General features: G+C 50.6%; 1 long non-coding RNA gene across 1 annotated transcript; it reads right to left on the reverse strand.

Annotated features, from left to right (window-relative positions):
- Positions 1 to 2,007: 2,007 nt before the first annotated feature.
- On the reverse strand, positions 2,008 to 2,748 carry LOC306815176. Its single transcript, XR_013777332.1, has 3 exons — positions 2,661 to 2,748; positions 2,230 to 2,417; positions 2,008 to 2,140 (listed from the first exon to the last, which is right to left on the reverse strand). It is a non-coding gene; the product is annotated as an uncharacterized lncRNA (long non-coding RNA).
- Between the last annotated feature and the right edge of the window lie 17,318 nt (positions 2,749 to 20,066).

The following is a 20,066-nucleotide window of genomic DNA, read 5'->3' on the forward strand; positions in this document are numbered from 1 at the left end:
GTCTGCTCTTTCTGCCAGCTGCGGAGAGCGGCGGAGGAAGGGGTCGGGGTAAGGGCGGGCTCCGGCCCTTTGGCAGGCACTGCCCGCGCCCGGCCCCGGCTCCCTGCCCGCAGAGCCCTGAGGCGCGGCCAGCAGCCGCCGGCCGGGCTCTGCAGGGGCACAGGGCCGCTGCTGCCGGGAGCCCGTGGTGCCGGGCAGGCCCCGCAGCCCCGCTGGGCCGGGGCTCCATCGGCAACCCGCTCGGGCCCGTGCGGCCCCTGCGGGCCAGCGCTGGGCAGGGCCACAGCTGCAGCCGCACACAGTGAGCGCGCGCTCAGGGGCTTCTCCAGCCTGAGCCTGGCGCTTCCAGGCCGTCCTTACCAGGCACTCGGCCAACTTCCACAGCTGCGCTGTATTCACGAGCTGCATGAGATCCCTCCTCCTAAGGAACTTGGGTCACACAAAGCAGCGCTGTTCGAGAGGCCCTGGAGAGCAGCAGAGATGCAGAGATGTCCCCAGCAATTCAGGGCACAGGAAGCCGTGTCCCTGTGCCAAGGCCTGGAGGAGGCTGCAGCCACCCAGACACCAGGGCAGGAGGCAGCCAAACCCCCCCCGGGACACGGGCAAGCCCCACGAGTCCTCACCTCTGCCACATCCTGATTCTTATCGTGGCAGTAGATGAAGAGTGGGAGCCCGCTCTGCCACACGGGTGTCTTAGAGCTTTCTGTCCCTTTTTTCGTTAGTAAACCTATCATCTCTTCAAACAGAGCAATTGATCCCATCTTCAACCTGTCTATCATGCTGTACGGAAAGGAAGGAAAAAAAGTCCTAAAGCACTGGTTCCTTCAGGCCCAGTGTGGGCACCAACGTTGAAATTCACGGGTCACAAAGTGTCCGGGCTGCAGTCGAGTGGCCGTGGCCTGGGGTACACGAGCCTTACCGTGGTCAAAGAGTGGCAGGAGCGCCTCAGCCAGCCGCAGGGCGATGGGGCTGCGTACAGGGGCACCATTGTAGAGGAACAAATATCGGAGTACAACGATGGTCATCCTGACCGTGAAGCTATTGTTTTCCTGCAGGATGTCCACAAGATTGTCAGTCAGGTTCCACAATTTTTTTGCCTGTTTGGAAGACAACTGTGTGAAAGGCCACTCTGCTGCCACAGGGCCTAGAGGCCAAAGGCCTGTCCCAAACAACGCGGGCAGCTGACCCAGGAGGCAGGAGAGCTGGGATCAGCTGCCCCTAGCACCCAAAGCCCAGCCATGCGCAAGCGACTGCATGCCCCAGGCTCATGCTGCTGGCAGGGCTTCAGCAGCTGCTCCCTTCTCCACCATGGGGGGATTCATGGGGCCAAGCAACATGAGGCATCTGAGCGCCAGGTGACGCCTCTCCCTGCACTCGCTCTGCAGTTCTTTGAGATGATCTCCAGGAGACTGGCCCCATATTTGGACACATCCAAGCACTCCATGACCTGAAAGGCACAGGGCAGTGACAGGGACCTGGCCGGCAGGAGCCCAGAACCGCACAGGGCTGGGCCCAGACAGCAGGACAGGGCACGGCACCATCCCAGGCAGGTGTGGCTATGAGAGGCCAGAGAGCTGGGAGGCAGCTCAGGGAGACAGCGCTGGCCATCAGGCTCACCTCCACAATGAATGCCAGGGCAGCAAAATCCCAGCATGGCCTCTCCATGTTGAGCAGGCTGAGCAGGTGCAATGCAATCCCAGAAGACAAGGGTGTAGATGAGGAGCGCATTGCTCTGAAAGGAGGAAAAAGAAAGCAAGGTCTGAGTCAGGGGGACAAACCTCTCCCAGGACTGATTCCCAGAGGTCTGGTCTTTCCCCACCATCCTGCTGCAAGGGGACCTGAGCTATTTTGGAGGCAGCTCCTTTTGGGCACCCTTCTTTTCCAGTCTTTTCCAGTCTGTTTGGCTGTGCCTCGGTGACAAGGCCCTCTGGCCCATGAGCACGGGTACTGTGTAGGGCACTCCAGACACAGAGCACAAAGAGTGGAGAGGGTGGGGTCTCACCTGACCAGCACACCCACGGCATAGTGCTGGGAGTCAGCAGACAGCAGCGTGTCCCAGCCACACTTGCGCTCCATTGCCGTCACCACATCCTCACACTGCATTCGGCAGAGCAGGGACTTCAGGGTCTCCAGTGCAAACCTGTGTGCAGAGAAAAGCTCAGGTCATGCTGGGAGCACTGGCTCCTGCCCTGGGGACATGGCAGGGACAGAAGGACTGGGATGGAAAACCTGTTGGAGCTGGCAGCAAAGCCGTGTTCTTTCTGGCATGTTTTCCACAATTTATCAACCTCCTCTGGTGTATCCAATGTGCTGAAGTACGCTTGGAAGAGCAGGTGGACAAATAGGCGAGTGAAATACAGTGTCATTATGTGTGGGATGCAGGGCTCCTGGAGGATCTTCCACATCACCACAGTTGCCTGCAAAGGACAAACACCCGAGACAGCGCTCAGTGCCGAGGTATCCGTGTGGCAGGGCCCAAGCGTGGCAGGGAGAGACCAGGGGAGACGCAGGGGGAGTACCGGGCCTGGTGCCCCTGAAGCTGCCCCTAGGCCAGGATTCAGCTCAGCACCTGAGGCTGGGAGATTCAGTGGGGGAAGGAGGGTGGAGAGCTGCAGGAGGGGCGGCCTTGGGGTGAGCAAAGGCCAGTTCCAGAAACTCACAGCCAGGGAAAAGACTCTAGTTGTGTCCCCATCGGAGGTGCACGTGCTGTGCTCTGGCCAGCTCCCCAGCACATCCAGGAGTCTCAACCTTGCTGGCTTTGCAGTCCTGGGCGAGCACAAGATTGTCTTCCACATAGCCATAGCAGCTCTGTAGGGTCAGAACTCTGTCTCAGGGCAGTCTGAGACACAGCACCGTGGCCTGGCAGCAGCAGGGACCTGAGCTGGCTGCCAGCTCTGCCTCTGCCCATTGCCCTGCACCAGCAGCACCCAGGCAGTTTAGCCCTGTGGGGACAGGCTCCTGAGGGGCAGGGAGGGAGCATGGGGTGGGTGCTGACAAGCCAGGGCTGGGAAAGGGAGCAGCCAGAGGGCCCTGGAACTCTCTGTTGTTCAGACAGAGCTAGAACAGGCTGTATAGGGTGATGGGCTGGTGAGCCCTGAGCCCTCTGGGCAAGTGGGTCCCATACCTGTCACACGATGGGGCCACACGCAGGAGAGTCATCACTACATCAGTGGGCTGTGCCTCGGTGACATCCAGCAGGGATCTCTCCACCCTGTGCTCATCAGTCTCATTGGCCATGAGCCACTGGTGGATGTATCTCACCATGGCAGGCACCTGAAGAAGGCATGGGAAGACTTGGAAAGCTGCCAGAGGCAGTAATGTCCCCAGCTTCCCCAGAGAAGTGCTTCCCTTCCCACCACACTGTGGTGTCCTCAAAGTCTGACAGGGACCAGCAGGCCCCAGTGAATTGTGAGGCCAACCAATTCTTGGGGGCATCAAACCCTGGCCACAGGCTGCTTACTTGCTTGGGATTGGCCAAACCCTCTTCTACATGCTTGTCAAGCAGGGCAGCACTTGTGTTGGTGGTGTAGTCCTCACACTTTTCTATGGACCCAGTGCCCATGGTGCTGGTCACTTCCTGCCAAAAGTATTTGATAAATTTGGAAGTGCGGCAGGAGAACAAAGGGCAGGAAAAGAGGGCTGTTCCATGGGGTGCTCCAAGCGCTGTGCTGGACTGAGCAGTGACAGCAGGCCCAGCCCAGGTGGGGATGGCTGCAGGTACCTGTGCTGTTCTGTGGAAGAGGACACCGGCAGGGTCCTGCTCGTGTGTGCGGTCCATGGCTGCACCTGGCAAAGAGTGAGCACAGCCAGAGCTGAGGGGCTGCAGGAGAGGCCGGAGAACAGGGCCCAGCCCTGCGCTCCCCAGGCAGGGACAGCCCCAGGATTCTCCAGGGGATGGAGCACGGGCACTGCGGGGTGTCTGCCCGGCCCCTCTTCTGTCTTTTCCCTGGGCATGTCCCAAAGTGATGGGATGGGAGGGGTCAAGGTTGCAGCAGCCTTCAGCCCTTTTACCCAGCTGCTCCACTCACCATCCTGCATTGGCTGAAATGGCTCCGGCTCTTCAGGCTGTTGGGCTGGATGAACTCTAGAGCCTCTCCTTTTTATTCTGCTAAACACTTCGAAGATGTTGGGAAATCTGCCTGCCATGCCAGAGTCTGGCCTCGAGGGCACCTGAAAGAGAAATGCCTTGGGAAAGCTGTGAGACAAACAGTCAGTGACACTCAGAGAAGCTCCGGGTCAGGCAGGAACGAGTGCGCTGTGCGGGGGCTCCTCACGGCACCGCTCTGTCCCGTCCTGTCCCGTCGTGTGCTCTGAGCACTGTGCCGTGGCCGTGTCACCGTTGGCTCTTATATCACCACACCTCACCAACGGTCCTGTTCCATGCCATGGTGACCATGCTGAACCGTTTCAATAACGGCCCTTGCACACGCTACCACCGGCCCTGGCCTGCCCCCAGCCCACCCAAAGTGGCCCAGGTTGGAAGGAATCCCTCACCCCAAGTGTCTAAGACAGCCCGACAGGATCTTTAGGAACGGCTCAAACCATCAGCAATCGCTGCCCTGCTCTGCGGGCTCAGGGCAGCAGAAGGAGCCCCCAGGGCTCCGACGCAGCCGCAGCAGGAAGGGCGCGGGGCCTTGCACAGAAGCTGGCTCGGCCTCCTTGGGACACGTCCCGGCTGGTGATCATCCTAAACCCACGACTGTGACACAGGCAAGGATCGTGTGGGCCAGGGCACGGATGCTGCTCTGACCCCTGGGCCCTGCGAGCACTGAAATCAGCGGCTGTGGCAGAGTCCTTGCCCAAGCAGACCTGCCACCCCCAAGCCCTGGCAGCGCTGGTGCCCCGCTCCTGCCCCAGAGACCTGTGCCCCGGGGACTTCTGTGCCAGAGGGAGCCAAAGCCCACGTGCACCGGGGGCTGTGCACCTTCCTATAGGGGCTGTTGGCAGGAGCACCTGGAGCAACTGCTGGCAACTCTTGGTATCTGTCAGCAGGCAGAAGCTCTTAGTCCTGAAATAATTTCTTTTATGGGAGGGATTGGCAGGAGCACCAGCACAGAATCAGCAGCTGAGTTTCCCAGTAGAACTAGATTGTACAGAGGCACTGTCTCCATTTCCAAAGATAAACATCAGCAAACACATGTTGGAATAGCCAAATTAATTCCATTGTTCCTGGGATACAAATTCTGACTATAGATCCCAAGCAAGGATTGCACACAAGGCCTTAGGAAACACTTCCCAGATGAATTAAAGTCTCTCCCATGCAGGGCTGTAATGGCTGAACTTCTGTTCTGTTGCACAGTTCCAGGTTGAGTGGGAAGAAGTCCACAGTGTTCCTGTACAGTCTGAAACTGGGATGCAGGCTTGGTCCAAATTCTTTCCTCAGCAGGACGATGCTGAAATCCACAGCATTCTGATGCCTGAAAACTAGGCAAGAAACCAGTAGTACTCTATAAAGACCTATGGGGCAGTTATTTGCTTATTTGATACCTGGAGTGACGGGCATTGCTCCACAACAAAATCACCTGTCCATTCTTTGCACCGTACTAGCCTGTATATGTTTTTTAGTTAATGTGCAAATTATTTTTTGCTATCTTTCATATTGCAACATATTTTGTAATGACATGACTATGTGAGCCCTTGAACACGTGCATGGTTTCTGCACGAGGTGATTGTCAGCCTCCTGCTGGTAGTTTTGGATGAAGGCTCATAAGTCTTCCTCGGGTTTGAACTTTCCACCCCTGCTTCCTGGGCATGCTCTATAGGATTCTCTGCCCAAATAGCCAGTGGTTAGCTTTTGCCCTGACTGATCTATATAAGTGCAACAACTGGTATAAATTAGAATACAAACTCCTCCCATTTGACTGTTCCCATATCTAACACCATGTGGTTTTGAAAGACTGCTTCTTTTACTGAGTTTGTTTCAGTTTGTAGTCTTCTTAAAGCACCCACTGTTGAATTAGCAGTCAATTCTATTTTGGCTGAGATGCTTGAAATGGCATGTTGCAGCTGTGCAATTCCTAAATTTGGGAGCAACGGCCTAACAATCTGTGAAGCCTGGTGCTGTATCAGACTGGTGGGTTATTGGGTGTTGCCTTAGTGAGTCTGTGCTTCCATAGTCCTTGAAGATTACCTGTCAATTCATTCATTTGGTTTGTAACCTGTAACTGAGGGAGAAGGTATCCCATGGTACACTGGCCAGTCCAGTTCCCTGGTAATTGTTTTAATGCTATTCCATTCCCACAAGACCATGGAAAATTGAGAGGGGAACTGCAGGATTCCAAATTCCCATTGCCAAGAATGCTGTAATTCCATGGTTTTGGTGGGAATTTGGGAGAGGAGCTGGAGAAATCTCAATTCCTGACACCTGGAATGCTCTTATTCCTTGGGAATTTTGTAGGATTTTGGGACGACTTAGGTGGTATTCTAAATTCCTTACACCTGGAATGCCATGATTTCATGAGAGTTTATGATGGGAACTGGGGGATTCAAGATTCCCAACACTCAGAATATCATTATCCATGGGATTTTGAGATGGGAACTGGAGGATTAGAAATTCCTGACACCTCAAATGTGGTTATTCCATGAGAATTTGGTGGGAATTTGGTAGGGCATATGGGGATTTTAAATTCCTTACACCCCGAATGCCATTATTCCATGGGAGTATGGGACAGGAACTGGAGGATTCCATGGGAATTAGGGAGGGGAATTGGAGGATTCTTAGTTTCCTACCCCCTGATTGCTGTAATTCCAAGGTTTTGGTGGGAATTTAAGAAGGCATATAGAAGATTTGAAAATCCCAGTGCATAGAATGCTGCTATGCTATGGGGATTTGGGAGGCAACCTGGAGGATTCCAAATTCTTAATGCCTGGAATGCCTTTATTCCAGGGTTTAGGTAGGAATTTGGGAAAGGAAATGGAGTATTCGAAATTCCCAGAGTGTGAAGTGTGGTTATTCCATGGGAATTGACAGGGGAACTGGAGAATTCCAACTTCAAATTGATTTGGCATATGGTTAATTCCATGGTTTCAGTGGAAATTTGGGAGGAGACCTGGAGGATTCTAAATTCCCAATGCTAGGAATGCTATAATTTCAAAGACTTAGTGGGAATCTGGGAAGAAAGCAGGAAATTTGGGAGGGATGCAGAAGGGCTGTAAATTCACAATGCCTGGAATGCAGTTATTCAGTGGGAATTTATGAGGGGAACTGGAGGGCTCAAAATACCCAAAACTGGGGATGCTGTAATTCCATGGGGATTTGGATGGGGAAGTGGATTATTCTAAATTCCTGAGGACTGGAACGCTGTTGTTCCATGGAATTATGATAGGAGTTTGTGGCAGGTGAATGGGGGATTCTAAACTCCCGACATCCGGAATGACATTATTCCATGGGAAATGGGGAGGGCATCTGGAGGACTCCAAATTCCTGACACACAGAATTCTGTTACTCCCGGGGAAATTGGGAGGGGAACTGAAGAATTCTAAATTCCCCATGTCTGGGAGGCTGTTATTCCATGGGAATTTGGTAGACCATACAGACAATACGAAATTTCGGACGTCTGGAATGCTGTTATTACATGGGAATTTAGGAGGAAAAATGGAGGATTCAAAATTCCCAGTGTCCAAAATCCTGTAGTTCCATGGTCTTTGTGGGAATTTGGGAGGGGGGCTGGAGGATTCTCAATTCCTGACACCTGGAATGTTGCTATTCCTTGGGAATTGGGTGGAAGTTTAGGAAGCCTTAGGAGAGATTCGGAATTCCTGATTCCCGGAATGCCATTATTCCGTAGAAGTATGGGAGGGGAACTGGAGGATTCTCAATTCCTAACAGTTCTCAACTGGTAAATTCAAGATTCCCAACTCTCAGAACATCATTATTCCATAGTAATTTGGGAGGGGAACTGGTGGATTCTCAATTCCTGACAACTGCAATGCTGTTATTCCATGGGAATTTGGTGTGAGTTTGGGAGTAAATATGGTGGATTCTAAATTCCTGACACCCAGAATGTCATTATTCCATGAAAAATTGGGATGGGAAATGGAGGATTGTCAATACTGGACACCTGGAATTCTCTTATTCCATGAGGAATTGGGTGCAGAGCTGAAAGATTCCAAGTATCTGACGCCCATAATTCTGTTATTCCCTGGGAATTGGGAAGGAGAAGTGGAGAATTATAAATTCCCAATGCCTGGTATGCTGTAATTCCATGGCAATTGCTAAAGAGGGGCTGGAGGATTCTGAATTCCTGACACTTGGAATGTTGCTATTGCTTGGGAATTGGGTGGAAGTTTGGGAAGCCTTATGGGGGATTCTAAATTCCTGACACCCGGAATGTCATTATTCCATGGGAGTATGGGAGCAGAACTGCAGGATTTTCAGTTCCCGACAGCTGGAATGTAGATATTCCATGGGAATATGGCTGGAATTAGAGAAGGCTATGGGGGATTCTAAATTCCTGACACCTGGAGTGCCATTATTCCATGGGAAATTGGGAGGACATCTTGAGAATTCTAAATTCCTAATGCTAGTTCCGCTAATTCCTAATGCTGCAATTCCATGGGAATTTTGTGGGGAGGGAACTGGACGTGTCCAAACTATCAATGCCAGGACTGCCTCTATTCCATGAGAATCTGGGAGGGCATACAGATGGTTTGAAATTCATGATGCCTGGAATCCCACTTTTCCATGGGAATTTGGGAGGTGAACTGGAGGGCTCAAAATTCCCAGTGCCCAGAGTGCTGTAGTTTTTTAGTTTTGGTGGGAATCTGGAGGGGCAGGTAGAGGAATCTCAATTCCTTACACCTGGAATGCCGTTATTGCTTGGGAATTTTGTGGGATTTTGGAACAGCTTATGGGGGATTCTAAATTCCTGATACCTGTAGTGCCATTATTCCATGGGATATTGGGAGCAGAACTGGAGGATTCCAAATTCTCGATGCCCAGAATTCTGTTATTCCCTGGGAATTTGGAAGTAGATCTGGAGAATTCTAAATTCCTATTGCCTGGGATGCCGCAATTCCATGGGAATTTGTGAGGGGAACTGGAGGATTTCAAATTCCCCACAGCCGGACTACCGTTATTCTGTTGGAATTTGGGAGGGCACATGGATGACTCGAAATTCCTGACTCCTGGAATCGCCATTTTCCATGGGAATTTGGGAGAGGAACTGAAGGATTCCCAATTCCTGGAATCCTGTAATTTCATTGTTCTGGTGGAAGTTTGGTAGGGGAGGTGGAGGACTGATAATTCCCGGCCCATGGCATGCAGTTATTCCTTGGGAATTTTGTAGGATTTTCTGGCATCTTATAGGGGATTCTAAATTCCTGTCACCTGGAATGCCATTATTTCAGGGGAGTATGGGTGGGGAACTGGAGGATTGAAGATTCCCTACACGCAGAATACCATTATTCCATGGGAATTTTGGGAGGGCATCTGGAGAATTTTAAATTCCTAATGCCTGGGATGGTGCAATTCCATGGGAGTTTGTGGGGAAAGTGGAGTTTTCCGAATTATTGATACCCGGACTTCCATTATTCCATGGAATTTCGGATGGCACATGGACAATTCAGAATTCATGATGCCTGGACTCCACTTTTCTGAGGGAATTTGGTGTGGGGGGGGGAGTTGGGACGGGGACTAGAGGGTTCAAAATTCTGAAGGCCCAGATTGCTGTAATTTCATGGTTTTGGTGGGAATTTTTTGGGGGAGGTATAGGAATCTCAATTCCTTACACTTGGAATGCCATTATTCCTTGGGAGATTTTTTAGGAATTTGGCACGGCTTATGGGAGAGTCTAAATTCCCAACACCGGGAATGCCATTATTCCATGGCATATTCCATGCATTATTCCATGGGAGGGCAACTGCAGGTGCCAAAAGTCCCAACACACAGAATACCATTATTCCATGGGAATTTGGGAGGGGAACTGGAAGGTTCCAAATTCCAGATTCCCAGAATGTCATAGTTCCAACTGTAATTTGGGTGGGGAACTGGAGGATTCTAAATACCTGACGCCTGACTTCTGTTATTCCTGAGGAATTTGGAAGGGGAACTGGAGGATTCCAAATTCTCCATACCTGGAGTGCCATTATTCTCTGGAAAATTTTGTGGGGAGCTGCAGGATTCCAAATTCATGACGCTATGAATGCTGTAATTCCATAGTTTTGCTGGGAGTCTGGGAGGGAAGCAGGAGAATTCAAAATTCTCACTGCCAAAATTGCTGTTATTCCATGGGAATTTGAGAGGAGAAGTGGAGCTTTCAAAATTCCCAACCCTGGGAATGCCATAATTCCAGGGGAGTATGGGAGTGGACCTTAAGGAATCTGAATTCCTGACACTTCGAGTTCTGTTATTCTTTGGGGTTTTGGGTGGGAATTTGGAGGGTGTAGGAGGGATCTTACATTCCCGACTCCCGGAATGCCATTATTCCATGCAATATTGAAAGTGCAATTGGAGGATTCTCAATTCTCGACCCCAGAATGCTCTTTTTCCATGGGGGTTTGGGTGCGGTCCTGGAGGGTTCCAAATTTCTGATGCCCAGAATTGTGTTGTTCCCTGGGAATTTGGGTGGGGAGCTGGAGAATTCTAAATTCCTAATACCCAGGATGCGGGATACCCATGGGAATTTGTAGGGAAAGAGGGGAATTCTGAATACCCCATGCCTGGAAGACTGTCATTCCATGGGATGTCTTCTGAGGATCTGGAGGAGTCTAAATTCCTGACACCGGGAATGCTGTAATTCTGTAATTTCAGTAGGAATCTGAGAGGGAAGCAGGAGGATTCCAAATTCTCGATGCCCAAATTGCCATTCTTCCATGGGAATATGTGAGGGGAACTGGATGGTTCAAAATTCCCATAACTGGGAATAGCATAATTCTGTGGGAATTTGGGAGTGGAACTGAAGGATTCTCAATTCCTGACACCTGGAATGCTGTTTTTCTTTGGGGTTCTGGCGGGAATTTGGGAAGGGAGCTGGGGCATTCTAAGTTCCTGACACCTGGAAAGCTGTGATTCCATGGGAAATTGGCTGCAGTGTTGGAGGATTCAAAATTCTCAGTGTCCAGAATCCTGTAATTCCATGGTTTTTGTGGGAATTTGGGAGGGGGACTGGAGGATTCTCAATTCCTGACACCTGGAATGTTGCTATTCCTTGGGAATTGGGTGGAAGTTTGGGAAGCCTTATCGGGGATTCTAAACTCCTGACTCCCGGAATGCCATTTTTTCCGTGGGAGTAGGAGAGTAGAACAAGATGATGCTCAATCCCTAAAACCAGGGAACTAGTTATTCTATGGGAATACGATCGGAATTTGAGCAGGCTATGGGGCATTCTTATTTCCTGACACCCACGTGCCATTTATGCATGGGAAATTGGGAGGGCATCTGGAGAATTCTCGATTCCTAAGGGCCAGGAGGCTGCAATTCCATGAGAACTGGGAGGGGAACGGGAGATGTCGAAACTTCCAATGTCCAAACTCCTGTTATCTCATGGAAATTTGGGATGGAACATGGACAGTCCGAAGTTCATGATGCCTGGAATCTGCCTTTTCCATGGGAATTTGGAAGTGGAACTAGAGGGTTCAAATTTTCCAAGGCCCAGAATTCTGTAATTCCACTGGAGTCTGGGAGTGGAACTGGAGGTTTCTCAATTCCTGACACCTGGAATGCTGTTATTTTTAAGGATTCTGTTGGGAACTTGGAGGGCCTACAGCGATTCCTGACACCCGGAAATGCCATTATTCAATGGGATATTGGGACTGCAACTAGAGGATTCTCAATTCCTCAGAGCCGGAATGCTGTTCTTCCATGGGGGTTTGGGTGCGGCGCTGGAGGGTTCTAAATACCCAATGCCTAGGATGCTGTAATTCCTGGTGTTTGTGGGAATTTGGGAAGGGAGCTGGAGGGTTCTCAATTCCTGACGGCTGCAATGTTGCTCTTCCTTGGGAATTGAGTGGGATTTTGGGATGCTTTATGGGGGATTCTAAATTCCCGACAAACAGAATGGTGTTATTCCATGGGAGTATGGGAGTTGAATTGGATGATTCTCAATTCCTGATGCCTGGAATATCATTATGCCATGGGAATATGTTTGGAATTTGAGAAGACTGGGGAATTCTAATTTCCCAACACCCAGATTTGGGTGCAGAGCTGGAGGATTCCAAATCCCTGACACCCAGAATTCTGATATTCCCTGGGAATTTAGAAGGGGAACTGGAGGATTTCATATTCTCCATACCTGGAATGCCATTGTTCTCTGGGAATTTGTGTGGGGAGCTGCAGGTTTTCAAATTCCTGAAGCCAGGAATGCTGTAATTCCACTATTTGAGAGGGAATCTGGGAGGGAAGCTAGAAGATTCAGAGTTCTATCTGCCAGGATTTCTGTTAATCCATGGGAATTAAAATTCTGAAAACCAGGAATGCTGTAATTCTACGGGAGTCTGGGAGTAGAACTGCGGGATTCTCAATTCCTGACACCTGGAATGCTTTTATTCTTTAGGATACTAGTGGGAATTTCGAGGTTGTAGGGGTGATTCTCAATTCCCGACACCCAGAATGCCATTATTCCATGGGAATATGACTGGAATTAGAGAACGTGATGGGGGATTCTAAATTCCTAACACCTGGCGTGCTATTATTTCATGGGAAATTGGGAGGGCATCTGAAGAATTCTAAATTCCTAATGCCCAGGATGCTGCAAATCCATGGGAATTAGAGAGTGGGGGAGGGGGTCCGGAGGGGTCCAAAATGTCAATGCCTGGACTGCTGTTATTCCATGAGAATTTCGGAAGGCACATGGAGAATTCAAATTTCATGATGCCTAGAATCCCATTTTTCCATGGGAGGGAAACTGGAGGGTTCAAAATTCCCAACACACAGAATACCATTATTCCATGGGAATTTGGGAGTGGAATTTGGAGGACTGAAAATTCCTGAAATCTTGAATGCTTTTATTTGATGGGAATTCGGGGGGAATTAGGTAAAGCATACGGAGTGCTAAATTCCTGACACCCAGCATGCCATTATTCCATGGGAATTTGGGAGGGCAACTGAAATCCTCTCAATTCCTGATGTCTGGAATGCTGTTACTCCACGGGAATTTGGCTGCGGAGCTGGAAGATTCCAAATTCCATGATACCCAGAATGCCATTATTCCAGTCGCAGTTTGGGTAAGGAACTGGAGGATTCCAAATCCCTGACTCAGAATTCTGTTACTCTCTGGGAATTTGGATGGGGAACTGGCGAATTCTAAATTTCCAGTGTCGTGGCAGATATAATTCTATGGGAATTTGGGAGGGGAACTAGATGATTCTACTTTCCCCCTGCCTGATACGCTTTTATTCCATGGGCACTTGGGAGGGCATATGGAATATATGAAATTTCTGATGCCTGGAATGCCATTATTTCAAGGGAATTTGGGTTGGGAACTGGAGGATTCTTATTCCTTACACCTAGAATGTTGCTATTCTTTGGGAATTGGGTGAAATTTTAGGTTGCTTTATGGGGGGTTCTCAATTCCCGACAGGAGGGCACAGGCAGAAATCTCCTGCAGCAGGGGTTCCCTGGATGCAGCAAAGGGAGCTCCAAGGGTCCCCGGTGTCCCCACCTGCAGCACGGGGCGGGGAAAGCCGGGATGGCCGGGAATAGGGGTCAAGGGTGTCCTCAGTGCTGAGGGAAGGAGGGGCTGGGTGCTGGGAAAGGCAGGAATAGGGGTGCAGGGGGTCTCTGGCTCAAGGAGAAGGGGACTCTCCTTGGAAGAAGAGGGCTGGGAGAGGTGGGATGGCCGGGAAAGGGGTGCCGGGGTTACTGGTGCTGGATAAGGGAGTGCAGGGGGGGACGCATGGCCGGGAATGGGGGTTCGGGGGGATCAAGGTGCCCGGGAATGGGAGTGTGGGGACCCCTCCGTGCTCCGGAATGGGCGATCAAAGAGTCCCGGGGCCGGGGGTCCTCCTCAGCTCTGGCCGCCCCCCGGGGCCCCCAGGAGCGCCCCAGCCCCAGCGCTGGAGCCATGGCGCTGCTCGGCTGCGGCCCCGCCCCTGAGCAGCCTCCGTCCCGCAGTGCGCGGCCGAGGAGGGTCCCGGGGGATCCCGGAGGGGATCCAGGGGAATTCCCGGGAAGTGCCCCGTGCCCTCCCCCCGCGCTCCCTCTGACGCAGTGGCTTTTGCGTTCCGCAGCGGCGGCAATGCCGGGATCTGCCCGGCAACCGGTGACGCCTCTGAATACTCGGGCTGCCATTGGCTGGCAGGAAAGAGCGGGGCCAATGGCGGGGCCGGAGGCTGGCCCCTGGCTCATAACAGGGTGAAGGAGCCCTGGCCCAGGCTCTGGCCCTGGGACACGGGGACGCTGCCGGGGGGTCCCTGTCCCCCTGTGCCACCCCCAGGGCCCGGCCCCTGTCCCCGTGTCAGGCTCTGGGGTCGATCTCATGGAACATCCTCTGGGGGAGGCTGCGGCACCGGGGGCGGGGGGACCTGGGGGGACAGGGGACCCCCCTGTGCACGAGCAGCGTTGGACTGTGAGGGGGGAACGGGACAGAGTGACCTCCCCAGTGACCTCACACAGCCCTGTGATGTCACACAGCCCTGGGATGTCACACAGCACCCTATGATGTCACACAACACCCTATGATGTCACACAACACGCTATGATGTCACAAAATCATTGTGATGTCACACAACCCTGTGATGTCACACAGCACCCTATGATGTCACACAACCTATGATGTCACACAGCCCCTGTGATGTCACACAGCACCCTATGATGTCACAAAATCATGGTGCTGTCACACAACCCTGTGATGTCACACAGCACCCTATGATGTCACACAACCTATGATGTCACACAGCCCCTGTGATGTCACACAGCACCCTATGATGTCACAAAATCATGGTGCTGTCACACAACCCTGTGATGTCACACAGCACCCTATGATGTCACACAACCCTGTGATGTCACACAGCACCCTATGATGTCACACAGCCCTGTGATGGCACACAATCCTTGTGATGTCACACAGCCCCCAGTGATGTCACACGGCTCTGTGACATCACACAGCCCCTGTGATGTCATACAGCACCCTGTGATGTCACACTGCCCTGTGATGTCATACACTCCCTGTGATGTCATACAGCACCCTGTAATGTCACACAGCCTCTGTGATCTGTGAAGTCACAGTAATTGCTGTGATGTCACACAATCTGCTCTGGGATGTCACACTGCCATACTGTGATGTCACATCCTGCTCCAGGATGCCACAGCCCCTCTCTGATGTCACATAGCAACCCTGTGATGGCAGAACACACCCTCTGGTGCCACAGCCTTCTCTGGGACATCACACAGCTGCTCTGTAATGTCACAGCCTGCTGTCTGATATCACAGAGCCACCCTCTATGATGGCACAGTCTCCTCTGTGACCTCACTGCCCTCTCTATGGTGTCACACAACCGTCCAGTGCTGTAACAGCCCACTCAGCAATATCACAGCCTGTTCTGTGATGTCACAGCCCAATCTGTGATCTCACACAACCCACCCTGTGCTGTCACACAGCCCCTTTCTGACATCACAGCTGCTCTCTGGCTCCATGACACAGCCACAGAGGTGCTGCTGTGCCACAGCCCCCTCTGGGACATGACAGAGCCCCTGCCAGTGCTGAGCACTGTGAGCTCTGCCTGTGCCCTGCTCGTGTCCCTGCCATGCCCTGGCAGTGCCCCAGCCCTGCTGGGCTGTCACAGGAGCTGTTCCTGGGCAGAGCTGTCTCTCTGCAGCGCTGCCCTTGCCAGGAGCTGCCTCTGTGCAGGAGCCTGGCCCAGCTCAGCAGCACAGGCACAGCATAAGAACTTGAATCACCCTCTCAGGGCTTTGGTGCTGTTGGCATCAGACTCAGTCCCTGAGAGAGTGTGCTCAAAAAACTTCTCAAGAGGTCCAAGTGAGATTGAAGCACTGAAGTTTCTCATATTTAACTAGATCCCAGTGAGGAACAGGACTGAGAAGGTGTCCCCAGGTTCCAGTTAGAGCAGAACACTGGAGGCACTGGTGGCAGGTGGGGACAAAGCAGGGAAAGGTGTCTCTGGTGCTGAGCACAGCTGGATGTGTTTCAGGAAGGCAAAAGGCCAAGGCCCGAGCCCCAGCCGCTGGCAAGGCAGATCCTGTCCCTCCCTCATTGCTCAGGGCTCTTCCCGGGGCAGGTGCCAATATTTCTTTTTTAGGCTGTTTTATACAATGAAGAAAAGCTCCACCATGTGTAGACCCTCCCCTCAATCCCTCTCAGGCTACTCCTGTTATGTCGTCAGTCTCCACTGAGCCCAGGACCCTCAGCCTCTGCCTGAGGCTGATGTGATGAGGCCTCCAAACCCAGTCTTGGGAGATTTTTGGGTCCTCTCCAAGGTCTTTGTAAATGGAAACATAGTGGTCAAAGTCCATGAAAAATGGAGTGTTATTCTCTCCCAAAACTTGCAGTGACAGAACAAGGGTCTATATCCTGAAACTGAATCAGAGCAAATGTGCATTTGTTAGAAGAAGGAAATATTTTACAATGAGAGTGGCACAAAACTGCAAGTGCTTTTCCAGAGAAGTGGATGCCCCATGCCAGGAATGCTCCAAGAGCAGGAGCTTTGTGAAAGCTGACATGATGAAACCCCTGCCCTCCCCAAGGATAGAATTCCTCTTGTGTGGGTTCTCTGATGTGCTGGGTGGCCTCACAGCACTTGTGGCCAGAATGTCTGCTGAGGGCCAGCCAGGCTGCTGCAGTGGCAGTGACCTCACAGCCATCACCATTGCAGCCATGTCCCTGGGTCTGGCTCTTCCCTTTCCTCTGTCCCTGTCCTGTCTCTGCAGGGATGAACAGTTTTGACATTAATATCTTGACCCCAGGGTGCTGGGGCCAATTGCTTCCCAGTCAGGTTCCTGGAGCACAAGTGGCTTTGCAGAGCCCAGCCAGAAATGCCCCTGAGGCAGCAGCTCTGCACTGGTGGCCACCAGGCCAGCTTGCCAAGGGAGGCTTCTGGCCATGCCCTGGAAGCAGCTGCTGCTGCCAAGGTGCCTTTGATGTCTCAGGCTCTCCCTGGCACAGCTCCCACCATGGCACTCTGTATTTGTGTTCTTCCCTGTGCTGGGGCTGCCTGGCACTTTTCCTGCAGCGGGACCTGGCCTGGGCATGTGTCACGATCCGCCCAACCCGAGCGGGAGTCGTGACTGGTTCTTTTATGGATCTCAGAGCACAAAAGACACAGCAGGGGACAAAACCAGTTTACTTTTACAGAAATGCACTTTATTTAGTGCCAACCAAAATGCGATAGTGGGACAGAGAGAGAGAGAGAGAGAGAGAGAAAGGGAGGTCGGGATTATAGCTACCAAGACGGGCAGACGAATCCTCGTGGAGCAGCCAATAGATGTCTGTTGCTGTCTGGGGAGATCTCGGGGGTCTCCTCTGAGAAAGTCACTTTTATAGTCCTTTCCCAAAGCGAGTGGCTTCTGGCCAAAAGGTGGGAAGATTTATGGACTATTGTATGTGGAGCTCATTACCCTGAGGAACAGGTGGAAACAGGACGCTTCAAGGCACACCAAACCATCTTTGTTGTTATGAACACACGCAGGGCAGCCCATACTGACCAGTCCATTGTTCTTCCATCTGTGGGAGCTTTGTTGAGTCAGCGCCCCGTGACTAGTTGTCATGAGAAACCAGTCCTGGTGGGCATCACCTGCGGAACAGTCACTTGGCGTTCCTCCCATCCCTGGCCAGCGCAGGCCTCAGGCGAGGGTCGTTGGGCAGAAACAGACGAGAGGCTCAGACGGACTCTCACAGTCAGATAAGTATATAAGTGGAAGATCTTTGTACCAAGTTACTGCTAGGTGAAGCTCCAAAGCTGGGATAAGGTTTAAAGGCATTGAGAGAAAAAGAATCTTCAGTATGGAGGCAAGTGAAAGCAAAGAGGTTCCTAAAGGTAGTGCTTTGGGATATGTTTTGGCATATTGGAAAGAGCTGGTGGACCATAAGGATACAGAAACTAAAAGAGAGCTTATTAAGTTATACACACAGTGGTGGCCACTTTATAAACTTGAGGAGGGGGTGAAGTGGCCCCCATCAGGGATGTTGGACTATAACACTTTGGTACAGCTGATGCTTTTCCTTAGGCATGAGCAGAAGTGACATGAAGTTACTTATGCTGACATGTTTTTCATCATTAGAAATCACCATGAGTGGCAAAGTGCTTGTGAAGTTAGACCACCCTTACCCTTTAGTGTTGGCTCTTGAAAAAGATAATAAAGCTAATAAGAAAAAACCCAGGAGGTGTTGCAGCACATGCTCAATAAATCAAAGGTGTACACATCCTGACAAGGTGCATTATATGGAGATTCAGGAAGAGGAGACAGAGGAAGTGTTCAAACCACCCCCTAAAAGACAAAGAAGAGAGAGGGTGGTAGGGGAAGTAGATTTGGAATTGCCATCAACTTCAGGTTTTACCTCTGCTTCATCCCCTGCTTCATCCTCACTTGAGAGAACAGTAATTAATATGGGAGTCCCCTCCCAATTCCTGAGTCACAAGAGCCAACCCAACAGTATCCACCCTATTTTATGTTATGCTATTTTATGTTTATGTTATTAAACAGAATTCCTCTCAAACTGCTTCTGAATATCTAGACCAGTTGCGAGGAGCAATGTGTCAACACACCACTCTGGATCCTGAATTTTATAAGAGAATACAACAATTGGAAAACTTGTTTTTAGGGCAATCTACAGGTGACATCAAGTGAAAGCTCCAGAAGATGCGGGGCCCAGCAAGTCGGAACTTGGAGACTTTGCTAGATGAGGCCTGGAGAGTTTTCAGCTATTGAGAAGAGGGGTGTAAACCAGAGACAAAAAAAAAAAAAACCAAACAAAAAACCTACTAGCAATAATAAAGGAAAATGTAAAAGCGCTACTGGTTGACCTGAAAAAGCATATTTTTGTAAACCATAAAAGTATAAAGTGGGAAAAGACTGGGGAATTCACCGATTTTTGCATATGCCTAAAGCTTCATCTGCACTTTTAGGCAGGGATCTGCTAGAGCAGCTGGACACAAAAATAATATTTAAAAATGGGGAAATTAGTTTTGAGGTAAAAGATCAACAATATATGGAATTGTTAAGTTGAAAATGAAGAAGAAATTATTAAAATAAAATAAAATAAAATAAAAATAAAATAAAATAAAATAAAATTAAATTAAATTAAATTAAATTAAATTAAATTAAATTAAATAAGAGATCAGGTATTCTCTGAAGCCTGGGCCTCTAATATAGCAGGGAAAGCAAAGAATGCTCTACCAGTACAAATCTGGCTTAAAGAAGGAGAACAATCAGTAAGGGTCAAACAATATCCCTTAAAAAGGGAAGACAGAGAAGGAATTGGCCCAATCGTTGAAAACTTTTTGCAAATAGGACTATAAAAAGAGTGCCAGTGCCCCTAAAAAAAAGCCTGATTAATCATACAGGTTAGTACAAGATTTAAGAGCTGTTAATAAGATAACTGAAGATTTATGCCCAGTGTTGCTAACCCCTACACCTTGTTAACTTTTCTAACACCTGAACTAACCTGGTTTACGGTTTTAGATTTGAAGGATGTTTTCTTTTGCCTCCCTCTCCATAAAGCCAGCTAGAAATTTTTTGCATTTGAATGGGGAGAATCCCAAAACTGGACATAAAACTCAGCTCACATGGTGTGTACTGCCCCAGGGGTTCAAGAACTCCTCTACTATATTTGGAGAACAGCTGGCAAAAGATTTGGAGTTTTGGGAACCTCCACCAGGAGAAGGACAGCTGCTTCAGTACGTGGATGAACTCTTAATAGCCACCCAGACCCAGGAGGCATGTGTGGATTGGACGGTAAACCTCCTAAACTTCTTGGGCCTGCAGGGGTATCGGGTATCCCAAAAGAAAGCCCAGATGGTGAAACAAACAGTGATTTACCTGGACTATGAAGTCAGTGCTTGGACAAAGAACCTTAAGGCAAGACCATAAGGAAGCAACATGCCAAACCCGAAACCCCAGACAGTGAAAAAACTGAGAACCTTTCTGGGCATGACGGGGTGGTGCAGACTTTGGA

Source organism: Erithacus rubecula (assembly GCF_903797595.1).
Source record: "Erithacus rubecula genome assembly, contig: scaffold_1055_arrow_ctg1, whole genome shotgun sequence".
NCBI classification, from domain to species: domain Eukaryota; kingdom Metazoa; phylum Chordata; class Aves; order Passeriformes; family Muscicapidae; genus Erithacus; species Erithacus rubecula.